Source organism: Lolium perenne, chromosome 2, assembly GCF_019359855.2.
Source record: "Lolium perenne isolate Kyuss_39 chromosome 2, Kyuss_2.0, whole genome shotgun sequence".
NCBI classification, from domain to species: Eukaryota; Viridiplantae; Streptophyta; class Magnoliopsida; order Poales; family Poaceae; genus Lolium; species Lolium perenne.
In genome coordinates this window covers 160,447,695-160,460,187 of record NC_067245.2, presented here as the reverse complement: position 1 = coordinate 160,460,187, position 12,493 = coordinate 160,447,695, and the positions used below count along the sequence as shown (strand labels likewise).

At 52.7% G+C, this 12,493-nt stretch overlaps 1 pseudogene; it reads right to left on the bottom strand.

Annotated features, from left to right (window-relative positions):
* Positions 1-543: 543 nt before the first annotated feature.
* LOC139835647 (uncharacterized) lies at positions 544-7,212 on the bottom strand (annotated as a pseudogene).
* Between the last annotated feature and the right edge of the window lie 5,281 nt (positions 7,213-12,493).

The window sequence follows — 12,493 nt, the reverse complement described above, 5'->3', positions numbered from 1 at the left end:
CAAGGTGCGCGACCGGGAAGCTAAGACCTCCCAGTGCCACCCCGGCGGAGCCCAGTCCCGGACCTCCCCCAGCTGCTGCATCTCCTCTAGAAGAGTCAGACCACGGCGCGGCGGCTGTCGCGGCATCGTAGCTACGAAAACAAATCATATATGTATGTACCAACGTTCACATAAATAAAAAAATAACTTCACTACTTTTATGTTAGTCGGCGCCAGCACTACCGTTTGGGGGCGCCGGCACTACATACTCTATTTTGGGGGCGCCGGCAGGGGCGTCGGCACTACCGTATTTTGGGGGCGCCATCGCGAGCGTAGTGGTTACCGGCGCGGCGGCCCTCATCAACACTAACTATTTTTCTAACACTAACACTAACTATTTTTCTAACACTAACACTAACTAACTAATTATTCACGAAATTTCTAACTATTTTCACTAACACTAACTAACTATTTTACTAACTAATCTAACAATTAACCTAACAAATTAACTAATCTAACAATTGAATAAAAAAAGGAGAAGAGCGGGGTGGGCGGCGCCAGCGCTTACCGGCGGATCGAGTTGGCGGCCGGGGGCGCGGCGGACGGCGAGGAGGCGGCCGCGGGGGCGGCAGGTGGCGTGGGCGGGCGGTGGGCGGGCGCGGTGGCGACGGCGGGAGCGGGCGCGGTGGCGACGGCGACGGCGGGCGGTGGCAAATTGGGCAGCCTGGTGGCATCGTTCGTTCGTCTCCGCGTGATTGATCTCCGCACGGAGACGAAGGAGCAGTTATATACTGCCCCCTCCCTTTGGTCCCGGTTCGTATTACAAACCAGGACCAAAGGCCCCCCTTTGGTCCCGGTATGTAATACAAACTGGGACTAAAGGCCTATTTTGCTGCGATCTTCGCTGCGCGCGCAAAATAGGCCTTTAGTCCCGGTTTGTACTACAAACCGAGACCAAAGGCCAATTTTTTTTAAAAAAAATCGTTCCCGCCTTATTTCAAATCAAAAAAAACCACGTACTGGCCACCGCCGTGCCACACGTGTCCACCGCCGCCGCCATGTACTGGCCACCGCCGCCACCGCCGTGTACTGGCCACCACCGTCACCACCATGTACTGGCCACCGCCGCCACCGCCGTGTACTGGCCACCGCCGCCACCGCCACCGCCATGTACAGGCCACCGTCGCCACCGCCGTGTACTGGCCACCACCGTCACCGCCATGTACTGGCCACCGCCGCCACCGCCGTGTACTGGCCACCACCGCCACCGCCATGTATTGGCCACCGCCACTGACGTGCCACGTGTCCCTTCCCCGTGCCACTTGTCGCCGCCGCTTCCACGTGCCTCGCCCCGCCGCCACCACCGTGTGACGTGTAGATGCCGCTTCCACGTGCCACGCCCCGCCGCTTCCCCGCGCCACCTGTCGCCGCCGCTTCCATGTGCCTCGCCTCGCCGCCGCCGGCGTGCGACGTGTAGATGTCGCTTCCACGTGCCACGCCCCGCCGCTTCCCCGCGCCACCTGTCGCCAAACTTGTCGCGTCGCTGTGCTATAAAGCGCCGCGTGCGCGCGGAACCACACGTCGCCGTCGCCTCCGTTCATTCGTCGCCGGGATGCCGCCGCGCTGTCGCGGCTCGTCCGGCTTCCGTGGCGTCCGAGCGCGTCCGAATGGTAGGTTCTACGCCGAGATGCGCGCCGGTGGCTTCCGGCTCACCCTCGGCACGAACAACACCCCGGAGCTGGCAGCGCGCGCTTACGACGCGGCCGCATGGCGATTTCGGCGGCCACGGCGCGACATGAACTTCCCAGACGTCAAATCGCTACAGGAGGCGGAGTTCCTCGCGCTGACGCCGTGCCTCGTTGACGACGAGGACCGTCGCCGCCACCGCCAGGTGCAGCGCCGGATCGCCATCGCCGAGCACGACGAGGAGTTGATGCGCCAGTTGAGGGCGCAGTTCCCCAACGACGTCGACAACACCGACACGTTCTTCGCTGACCCAACAGGCGCCACCGTCGGGCCGTCGCCGTGTTCGAGCTCGACAACCCGAATACAACTTGGGCCGACAACGACCCTCGGTGGGATGACATTTGGACCGAGACAACCTCTGACGACGAGTAGATCGATTAGACTAGTTGTTTATCTATTTTAATTGTATTTTCAATAAAGTCGTTGTGGTAGACGCTGATGATGAGAAAAGTTTCCCGCTAGATACATGGAATTAAAGTATAGAGCTCAACTGAAAATTAATTAAGATACATGGCCAGATTCGACTGTTCGAGTCATTCAGTCATACTCGTGCCTAGCCCTATAGTACTCGCCACTGTAGTCGTCATAGTCGCCATCATCATCGTCGCTGGCATCGGGGTCGCGGTAGTCGAACCTCGGCGGGAGAGCACGCGTGGGCTGGAACTGAGGGTAGCGCAGGCGGGGGCTACGGTAGGCCATGACGCCCTGGAGAGTCCGGTCGCGCCACCACAGCCGACGGCCGGCCTCGTTGAAGTTCGAAGGAAGTGGGCCGCCCTCCTCGTGCCTGGCAAGCGCCCTCTCACGCCGATTGATGAAGAAGCTTTCCCAAGTCGGGTTGTAGTCGGGATGCCACTGGGATTCATCCGCTGCTCTGGCGTGAGCTCGAAGTAATAGTGGTTCGTGATGGCCATCTCGCGCGCCACACCTAGAGGGACAGGAGGGACCGGTACGCCTCCGACGCTCAGCAACCAGCCGGTCGGGACGCGGTAGCCCGGCGGGCAGGGGTAGTTCGACGCGCAAAGTGCCTCCGCCTCCCGGAGGGTTAGAGATACGATGGAAGCCATGGGACAGAGTGATGAGGTTTGCAGATATGAGTCTAGATGTGATATGTAAATGGAGGCCAAGCCTACATATATATAGTGAAAAAATGGCGGGAGGACGGAGGTGGGAAGCAGTGGAAAGCGCGGGAAGAAAAATAGGCGGGAACGCAGTGGCGCCGAAAACATTAGTCCCAGCTGGTGGGTACAACCGGGACTAAAGATCATTTTTTGTCATCTAACAAAACTGTCGGTGGGATAAGGACGTGTGGGTAATCTTTAGTCCCGGCTGGTGGGTACAACCGGGACGAAAGATCCTTTTTTGTCATCTAACAAAACTGTCGGTGGGATAAGGACGTGTGGGTAACCTTTAGTCCCGGCTGGTGGGTACAACCGGGACTAAAGATGTCGGTAGGATAAGAACGCATGGGTGGATGCACTGCTCGATGAGATAAAGCATGTAGCGCATGACGCCCTGTCGAAGGAACAAGACAAAGTAGAAGAGGTGTCGTGCCTATAAAAGGAGCATCGATACGCCTTGCCAAGCAGATCAACAAGCCAAGCAGAGTTTCATTCCCATGGATGAAGGGAAGGGTTGGGAAATCTCCCGTGGCGCAGCTTCTCGAAGATGTAGTTGGTGCACACGCCCTACGGCATCTTCGGAAGCTGCTCCTCGGAATTTTTCCCTGCAAGCCCCTGAACGACTACATCTCCTCTAACAGTGTTGGGGAAAGGGTTGGGAAATCTCCCGTGGCGCAGTTTCTCGAAGATGTCGTTGGTGCACACGCCCTACGACATCTTCAGAAATTGCGCCTTGGAATTTTTCCCTGCAAGCCCCTGAACGACTACATCTCCTCTAACAGTGTTGGGGAAAGGGTTGGGAAATCTCCCGTGGCGCATCTCCACTTTTAATATCTTACATATAGTTAAATGATTACACAAAAATAAATGGGAAATTGATTGCCATGTTGAGATACTCATTTGTGCCATGAACATTCTTCAATTAACTTGATGATGGAGCATCTTCATCATTTAATCTTCTTCGGCCGTAACCATGGAGCATCTTCATCATTTAACTTGATGCTTGGATCAATGTTCACTCTGAAGGGTGGAATTTCATCAAACTTATTATAATCTTCTGACATGTCTGTCTAGTCCTCCACTCCCACGATGTTTCTTTTTCCAGAAAGAACTATGTGGCACTTTGGCTCATCGTTTGATGTATTTGTTTCCTTATGTTTCCGTTTTCTTGGTTTGGTAGACATATCCTTCACATAGAAAACCTAGGCCACATCCTTGGCTAGGACAAATGGTTCGTCTCTATACCCAAGATTGTTGAGATCCACTATTGTCATTCCATACAACTTGTCTACCTGAACCCCGCCTCCTGTTTTGTTGACCCATTTGCACCTAAACAAAGGGACCTTAAAAGACGGTCCATAGTCAAGTTCCCATATATCCTCTATGTAACCATAATATGTGTCATTTGGGCCTTCATTCATTATTGCATCAAATCGTACACCACTGTTTTGGTTGGTGCTCTTTTTATCTTGGGCGATCGTGTAAAATGTATTCCCATTTATCTCGTACCCTTGGAAAGTAACTACAATCGAAGATGGTGTCTAGGCCAGCAAGTACAGCTGATCTTCAATATCTTTGTTATTCGGGAGATGTTTTTGCAACCAACCGCCGAAAGTCAACATGTGTTCACGTCTAATCCAATCGTTCGACTGCCCCGGGTTCTGGGAGCGTAGAAAGTTCTTGTGGTAACCGATATATGGAGCCACCAAGGTGGAACTTTGTAGAACTGTGTAGTGTGCTTGAGTCAAAGAAATCCCGTCCCTACATATCATTGATTTCCTTCCTAGCGTGCCTTTTCCACTTAGTCTCCCCTCATGCCGCGATTCAGGAACACCAATCGGCTTAAGGTCAGGAATAAAGTCAACACAGAATTCAATGACCTCCTCTGTTCCATAGCCCTTGGAGATGCTTCCTTCTAGCCTAGCACGGTTATGAACATATTTCTTTAAGACTCCCATGAACCTCTCGAAAGGGAACATATTGTGTAGAAACACAGGACCGAGAATGGAAATCTCATCGACCAGGTGAACGAGGAGATGTGTCATAATATTGAAGAAGGATGGTGGGAACACCAGCTCAAAACTAACGAGACATTGGACCACATCATTCTGCAACCTCGGTAGAATTTCTGGATTTATTACCTTCTGAGAAATTGCATTGAGGAATGCACATAGCTTCACAATGGGCAGTCGAACATTTTCCGGTAGAATCCCCCTCAATGCAATCGGAAGCAACTGTGTCATTATCACGTGACAGTCATGAGACTTCAGGTTCTGGAATGTTTTCTTCTCCATATTTATTATTCCCTTTATATTGGAGGAGAAGCCAGACGGGACCTTGATACTGCTCAGACATTCAAAAAATATTTCCTTCTCTGCTTTTGTAAGAGCGTAGCTTGAGTAATGACGTCCTTTAACTCTCTCATGCAGTTTTTTGGGGTCTTTCCTACGTTGCTGGTCCTCCCGTGCTTCTGGTGTATCTTTTGTCTTCCCGTACACACCCAGAAAGCCTAGCAGGTTCACGCAAAGATTCTTCGTCACGTGCATCACATCGATTGAAGAGCGGACCTCTAAGACTTCCCAATAGGGTAGATCCCAAAATATAGATTTCTTCTTCCACATGGGCGCGTGTCCGGCATCGTCATTCGGAACAGACCGTCCGCCAGGACCCTTTCCAAGATCCTTGACCATACCAAATATATCAACACCATCACGATGGGGAGGCTTCCTCCGGTGATCAGCCTCACCGTTGTAATGCTTGCCTTTCTTCCTTACGGGATGGGTAGTCCTAAGAAATCAATGATGCCCCAGGTACATGACCTTCTTACATTTTTCCAAATAATCACCTTCGAGCTCATGTAAACAGTGCGTGCATGCATTGTATCCCTTGTTTGACTGTCCTGAAATGTTACCAAGAGCAGGCCAGTCATTGATAGTTACGAAAAGCAGCGCTCTTAGGTCAAATTCCTCCTGCTTGTGCTCGTCCCACACACGTACACCTGCTAGGGACCACAGCTGTAGAAGTTCTTCGACTAATGGCTTCAGGTACACATCAATGTCGTTCCCGGGTTGCTTCGGGCCTTGTATGAGCACTGGCATCATAATGAACTTCCGCTTCATGCACAACCAAGGAGGAAGGTTAGATATACAAAGAGTCGCAGGCCAGGTGCTATGGCTGCGGCTCTGCTCTCCAAAAGGATTCATGCCATCTGTACTTAGACCAAACCTTAAGTTCCTTGCATCATGTGCATAGTTTGGGAACTCTCTATCGATTTTTCTCCATTGGGAGCCATCAGCAGGGTGCCTCAACATCACGTCTTTCTTACGGTCTTCTTTGTGCCATCGCAACAACCTAGCATGCTCTTTATTTCTGAACAAGCGTTTCAGCCTTGGTATTATAGGAGCATACCACATAACGTTGGCAGGAACCCTCTTCCTGGGGCGCTCGCCCTCAACATCACCAGGGTCATCTCGTCTAATCTTATACCGCAATGCAGTGCACACCGGACATGCATCCAAATTCTCGTACTCACCGGGGTAGAGGATGCAGTCATTAATGCATGCATGTATCTTTTGCACATCTAATCCTAGAGGGCAGACAATCTTCTTCGCTTCGTACGTACTGGCGGGAAATTCGTTACCCCTTGGAAGCTTCCTCTTAATTATTGTCAGCAACTTTCCAAATCCTGAGTCAGTGACACTGTTCTCTGCCTTCCATTGCAACAATTCCAGTGTGCTGCCTAGCTTTTTATGGCCATCTTCGCAAGTTGGGTATAACAATTTATTGTGATCTTCTATCATCTTGTCGAAGGCCAACCTTTCCTTTTCAGTTTCACATTCTCTCCTTGCATCAGCAATGGCCCGAGCAAGATCATCATCAGCAGGCTCATCTGGTGCCTCTTGATCTTCTACTTCATTGTCTTCATTGCCTTCTGCAGTATCATCGTATTCAGGGAAATTGGGATAACCGTCATCATCCTCTTCCTCTTCTTCATTGTCTTCCATCATAACCCCTCTTTCTCCGTGCTTGGTCCAACAATAGTAACTGGGCATGAAACCGGATCGCAGAAGGTGGCTGTGAATGAGACTCGAGTGAGCGTAATTTACGGTATTCTTGCAGTCAACACATGGACAATACATGAAGCCACCATGTTTGTTTGCATGGACAATACATGAAGCCACCATGTTTGTTTGCCTCCGCCACGGCCATAAAATTATCCAGGCCTGAAGTGAACTCGTCAAACCGTCGGTCAATGTACATCCATTGCCGATTCATCTGCATGATATAATTAAGCTGATCAAAACCATTACAGAACATCACGATGTATATATACACATGCATTTTATCAATTACAGATGAAAAGGATAAAGTTGTTAACCTCGATGAAAAAGAAAAAAGCAAGTTAAGTGTGGCTTGATTTGTATAAACTCAAGTGGCAAATCCTCTTAAGCATTTCATCGAACACCTCTTGTGCATGTGAAGAAGAGAGGAGAGCAATACACCCCTCTTGTGAAGAAAGTGAAAAAATGGCCAAGTGTGGCTCACACTTGGGCAGGGGCAAGGTTATATAGCCAGATTGGGGACTTTGTCCCGGTTTGTAATACAAACCGGGTCCAGAGGGGGGGTCTTTGGACCCGGTTTGTATTACAAACCGGGACTAAAGGTTTCCCACGCCTGACACGGTCTGCCGCGCCCTGCCGCCGACCCTTTAGTCCCGGTTTTTAGTACAAACTGGGACCAAAGGCCACTACCGGACAGGCTCCAGCTAGTGGGATCGCCCTGGGCAAAACGAACCGGGACCAATGCCCCCCATCGGTCCCGGTTTGGTTCTGCACTGGGACATTTGCTTGGGACCAAAGGCCTCTTCTCCACTTGCACAAGTAAGTGTCAACCTAATATATACATGCGTGCATTTTTTCGAATTTTTCTAAAACTTTGAAATACTCCCTCAGATTCATATTATTTGACACTAATAAAGATGTATCTAGATATATTTTGATTACAAATATACACCTATTTTAGTGGCAAGTGATATGGATTGGAGGGAGTAGTATTTTTTGAAAATTTTCACAAATGGATGCACGGCACCCGGGTGCACCAACTTCGCTTCAACCTAAATATTTAGTACCATACACTCCGTACATGCATGCATGCAAATGTAACGTGCTAGCTGCATGCAGTAGGGAACCATACATTCATATACCAAAGCAAACATGTCTATCTTTTGAGATCAAGTCCATATGCAGTGTGGATAAAAGCAGATGCGGCTCAATACGCATCGATATCAAACTTAAGCGTTTTAGCTAAATCCTTGCTATGTACGTAGTCTAATAAGATGCGCATCATGATTCCTGACAAAAGAGAGACAGATGAGACGCAAGGTATGATGCATGGAATAGGAAAAAAAAGAATATAGAGAGGAAGATGTATGTACGATGAGCATGTAGTGATCTTCTTTTCTCTACCGAACTCTACCTCACCGTCCTGTTACTTGCACCAACCGCGGCTTTTGTATATAGCCTTCCTTCGATTGATTGTAGTTGCAGCCTTGCAGGCCATGTTCAGCCACTGCTATCAGCCACAGATGGATGCTCTGAAACTTCATGTGTGTAGGCATGATTCAAAATAATGAAGAATTCAGTTTCATTTGATGATCGATACCTTGGCATGAAAAATAATGATATGTGTAGAAGTAGAGTATCGGGGGTTATTCCTTAGTTTCAGACCGAATCGGTACGTCCAGCCAGGAGAGGATCAAGAGGCGGCTCCGCCACAAAACCAATCTAGGGTTTCGTCCTCCTCGTCGGCGATACCGCATTCAGCGGCCTTGGGGCCTTGAAGGTATGGTGGACCACGGCCTCTCGCCGGCGGGGAGTTTCTATTCTTTATGTCTGTTGTTTTTCAGTATCTTTTTCAAGATGTTGAGGCGGCGGCTACATCTCGAAGTTAAAATAAGGTCCTCTCCATCCTATCGTCGCTCCGGTGGTGCGTCTAGCACTGGCGGAGGGCGCTTGAAGTCGTGTGCCCGGCGGATCTCCAGGGACCCGGTCGGTTTTCATGTTCGTTCGTATGGTTTCATTTCAGTCTCTTCCGATCTACGGTTGTCATTATTGGCGATGGTTGCTGCTCTGGTGTGTTGTTTTTTGGGGCCTTAGCACGACGGCTTCCCCTCTGTCTACTACAATAAGCTCTATTACGATAAGCTTTGTCAGACTTCGGTGATGGAGGGGCGAGGCCGGCAGCGCGCCTTCGGCTCGTGCCAGTGTATGTAGTCGTCGCTAGGTGGTCCAAGTACCTATTTATAATTTTTATTACTTTTTGAGCTATTTCTACTACTGTTGATGATTGTTAATAGATCGGTGAATTTTTCGCAAAAAAATATTGAAAATGAAAAACAATACACTAAGATTTAGAGAAAAGTGGGAATAAAGGAGGATTAAACTCACTTAATACTCTAACACTAAACATGCATTTAAAATAAATGAGGATGTAGAGTTTGGTGAAGATTATCTCCGGCAATCCCCACTAGAATTCTAGAATCAAACAAGACCTCAGGGAGATCCGTGCGGAGAACCGGTACATATTTATCTTTAGGCCAGGGAGGTCCGTGCGGACACCAGGTACGTGTTTATCTTTTAGCGTGATCAGTGCGGAGACCAGATAGCACGCGTCCAATATCGCCACCTATATCTGTAGAGAAATTCTTCACAAGCAAACAGTTTGCACGCGGGCACGGACAAATTAACCTTGTTCAATCTTGGAACTTCAAAGTCAAGGGTATTATGCGCGCATGCATGTCCACTTGAACCCGACGTCAAGAGCGACGCAGGCAAGAAGGCAAGTAGGCCAACCAGCAGCCGGACGAAACCGACGGCGTCGGGGCGGGCGGACGTGGTTTGGGATCAGAAGAGTGCAGCGACACGGTGGAGGCGGTAATGCTAAGAGCATCCCTACTCGTTGGCGCTCCCCACGCCCAAATTCGGAGAAATTTTCGTCCGGATTGAAGGAAGATTTGGCGTGGGGAGGAGTAGTTTTCCAGCCGCGTGCTCAGGCGAAGACGACGATGCGAGTTTGAAAAACGGAAACTTGATAAACTTCGGCTAAATTCGGGCAAATATAGACTAAATTTAATGATATTTAGACTAAAACGAGCGGAGTTAATACTTAGAGGCCGAATTCGAAATAATTCGACTATATTTCGAATTCGGCTAGGGGAATTCAAATGCTAATTTTAAAACACGGCGCTCTACATGTCCATACGGCGGTAGAACACCGTGTAGTCGTCGCCGCCGTCGTCGGAGCCGTCGTCCTCGACCTTCGGCACCTTCGGCGGCGCGGCCTGGCGGCTGCTGCCCTGGCCGGCGTCTCCCCACCCCGGGGATGGCTTGTACCATTCGTCGTCCGAGGACTCGAGGTCGACGACGGGGGCAACGACGCCGGATGGAGGCGTCGCAGGACGGCGGTAGCGCGCGGCTTCGTCGGCGGCGGTTGGAGCGGTGCGCGCGGCGAGTCGGCGTGCGGCGGCCAGGTCCATCAGCCGCCGCTGCTGCTCCGCCTCCTCGCACTCCCACTCGCGCCTGGACCACGCTAGGGCGGCGTCCTCGGGGAGGGCGTTGTCGGCGGGCACCAGGTCGTTGAGCGACTTGGCGATCGCCTCCGCCACGGCGGCGTCCTCCGCGCGCTTCGCCTCCTCCTCGGCGAGCCTGTTTGCGGCGGCGGCCGCGGCGTCCTCCTTTTTCGCCGCCTTCCTCTTCCGCCCAGGCTGGGAGGGTTGGTCGCGGATGACGAGGGCGCCACTGCTGCGCCCTCTGGTCGGCGGCGGAGACGCCGGCTCCTTGTTGACGCGGACCGGCGTCGAAGGCGACGTCGCCTCCTCCCTCTTCACCGGCGCCAAGGATGACCTCGGCGCCGATCCGGAAGACGACGAGCTGGCAGCCATGCGCCGTGGCTGCCAGACGTTTCCCCGGCGGCGGCTCGCCGATGCCCTCGATGGAGGGGGCATCGTGAGCACCGGGAAGTTTCCGCCCTCGATGTGATCGAGGACGGCCTCGAGTGTCCGGCCCGGCGCGCTCCACCAACGTCGGCGGCCCGCGGCGTTGTTGCGCGGAGGCGGAGGCGGCGGGCCGTCGTAGGAGGCGAGCTCCCGCTCCCACCGCTGCAGGAAGTACGAGTTCCACGCCGTGTAGTTGTCGGGGTGGTGGCGTGGCTCGGCGCGCTCCTCATCCGTCAAGGTCATCCGCGCCTCCTCGATGGCGACGTCGAGGGCGTGGCCATGAGGCGGCGGCGGGATTGGTACGCCGCCAGCACTAAGCCGCCACCCGCCACTGGGAGGCCTCGTGTCCGGCGGGCAGGGGTACCCCGCCTGGTGGAGGAGGTGCCCCTCCCACGCGTGGAGCGACCGGCGGGGGAAGCCGTTGTTGGCTGCGCCGTCGTCGTCGTAGAACGCCATCGGGAGAGTAGAGGGAGAGTGGAGGGAGAGTGGAGCACGGGGTACGCCTCGCGGCGAGCGGACCGGCGTATATAGGCGCGGCTGGCGCTGGTGATTAATGCCGCGTGGAATGCGGCGCGTCCGCGGCGAGCTGACCGGCGGCAGCCTTTAGTGCGCGCGGAAGACGATGCGTGCGCGGAAGATGACGACATTAACTCGCCGCGTGGCCGGCGAATGCAGACCGGCGGCAGGCTTTTACAGCGCGCGGAAGACGATGCGATGAGGACGACGATTGGTTTCTCTCGCCGACAAGTTGGGGCCACCAGACGCGCGGGAAGTTTCCTCGGTGTTTCCCGCGCTTTCGTTTCGTCCGGAGTCCCCGAGCGCTCCCCGGGGGGCCGGGGATGGCGTGGGATCGCCGGATGAATTTAGGCCCAAATCCGGACGAAAACGAGGAACCGGGGGCGTGACTGGGCCAAATTACACCGTCCGGATGGAAAAAACGTCGTTCGGGGACCTCGTCGGGGAGATGAGTGGAGATGCTCTAAAGAGCTCTAAGCTCCCACGTGTTTGAGCGCCGGTGAGTGTTCCGAGCGTCGGTATGGCGGAAGCTTTGAGTTGTACTTTTCCTTCGTTTTGCTGGAACGCTTCTATCGATTGGGCTGGCCTACCTGGCGGCGTTACGTGCTTCGCTGCCCGTAGCATTGACATTGAGAGCGTCCAAAGCTGGTTCAGGATCTGCTACTTCATCTTACGACTATTATTGGGCATAGCTCAACACGTTATCCGCTAAGAAACGCAGACCTCATCGCGGTTGAAAGTAAAGCACAGAAAGTCGCACTCTGCTGGTCGGGATGTCGGCTTGACGCGGTAGCTCTAAGGAAAACGTGCACGCACTAGTGGAGAAGAGGCCTTTGGTCCCAAGCAAATGTCCCACTGCTGAACCAAACCGGGTCCAATGCCCCCATTGGACCCGGTTCGTTTCTGCCCAGGACGACCCCACCCGCTGGCGCCTGTCCTGTAGCGGCCTTTGGACCCGGTTTGTCATACAAACCGGGACTAAAGGGTCCACCGCAGGGCGCGGCAGGCCGTGTCAGTCGTGGGGAACCCTTTAGTCCCGGTTTGTATGACAAACCGAGTCCAAAGGCCCCCCTCTGGCTATATAACCTTGCCCCTGCCCAAGTGTGAGCCACACTTAGCCATTTTTTCACTATCTTCACAA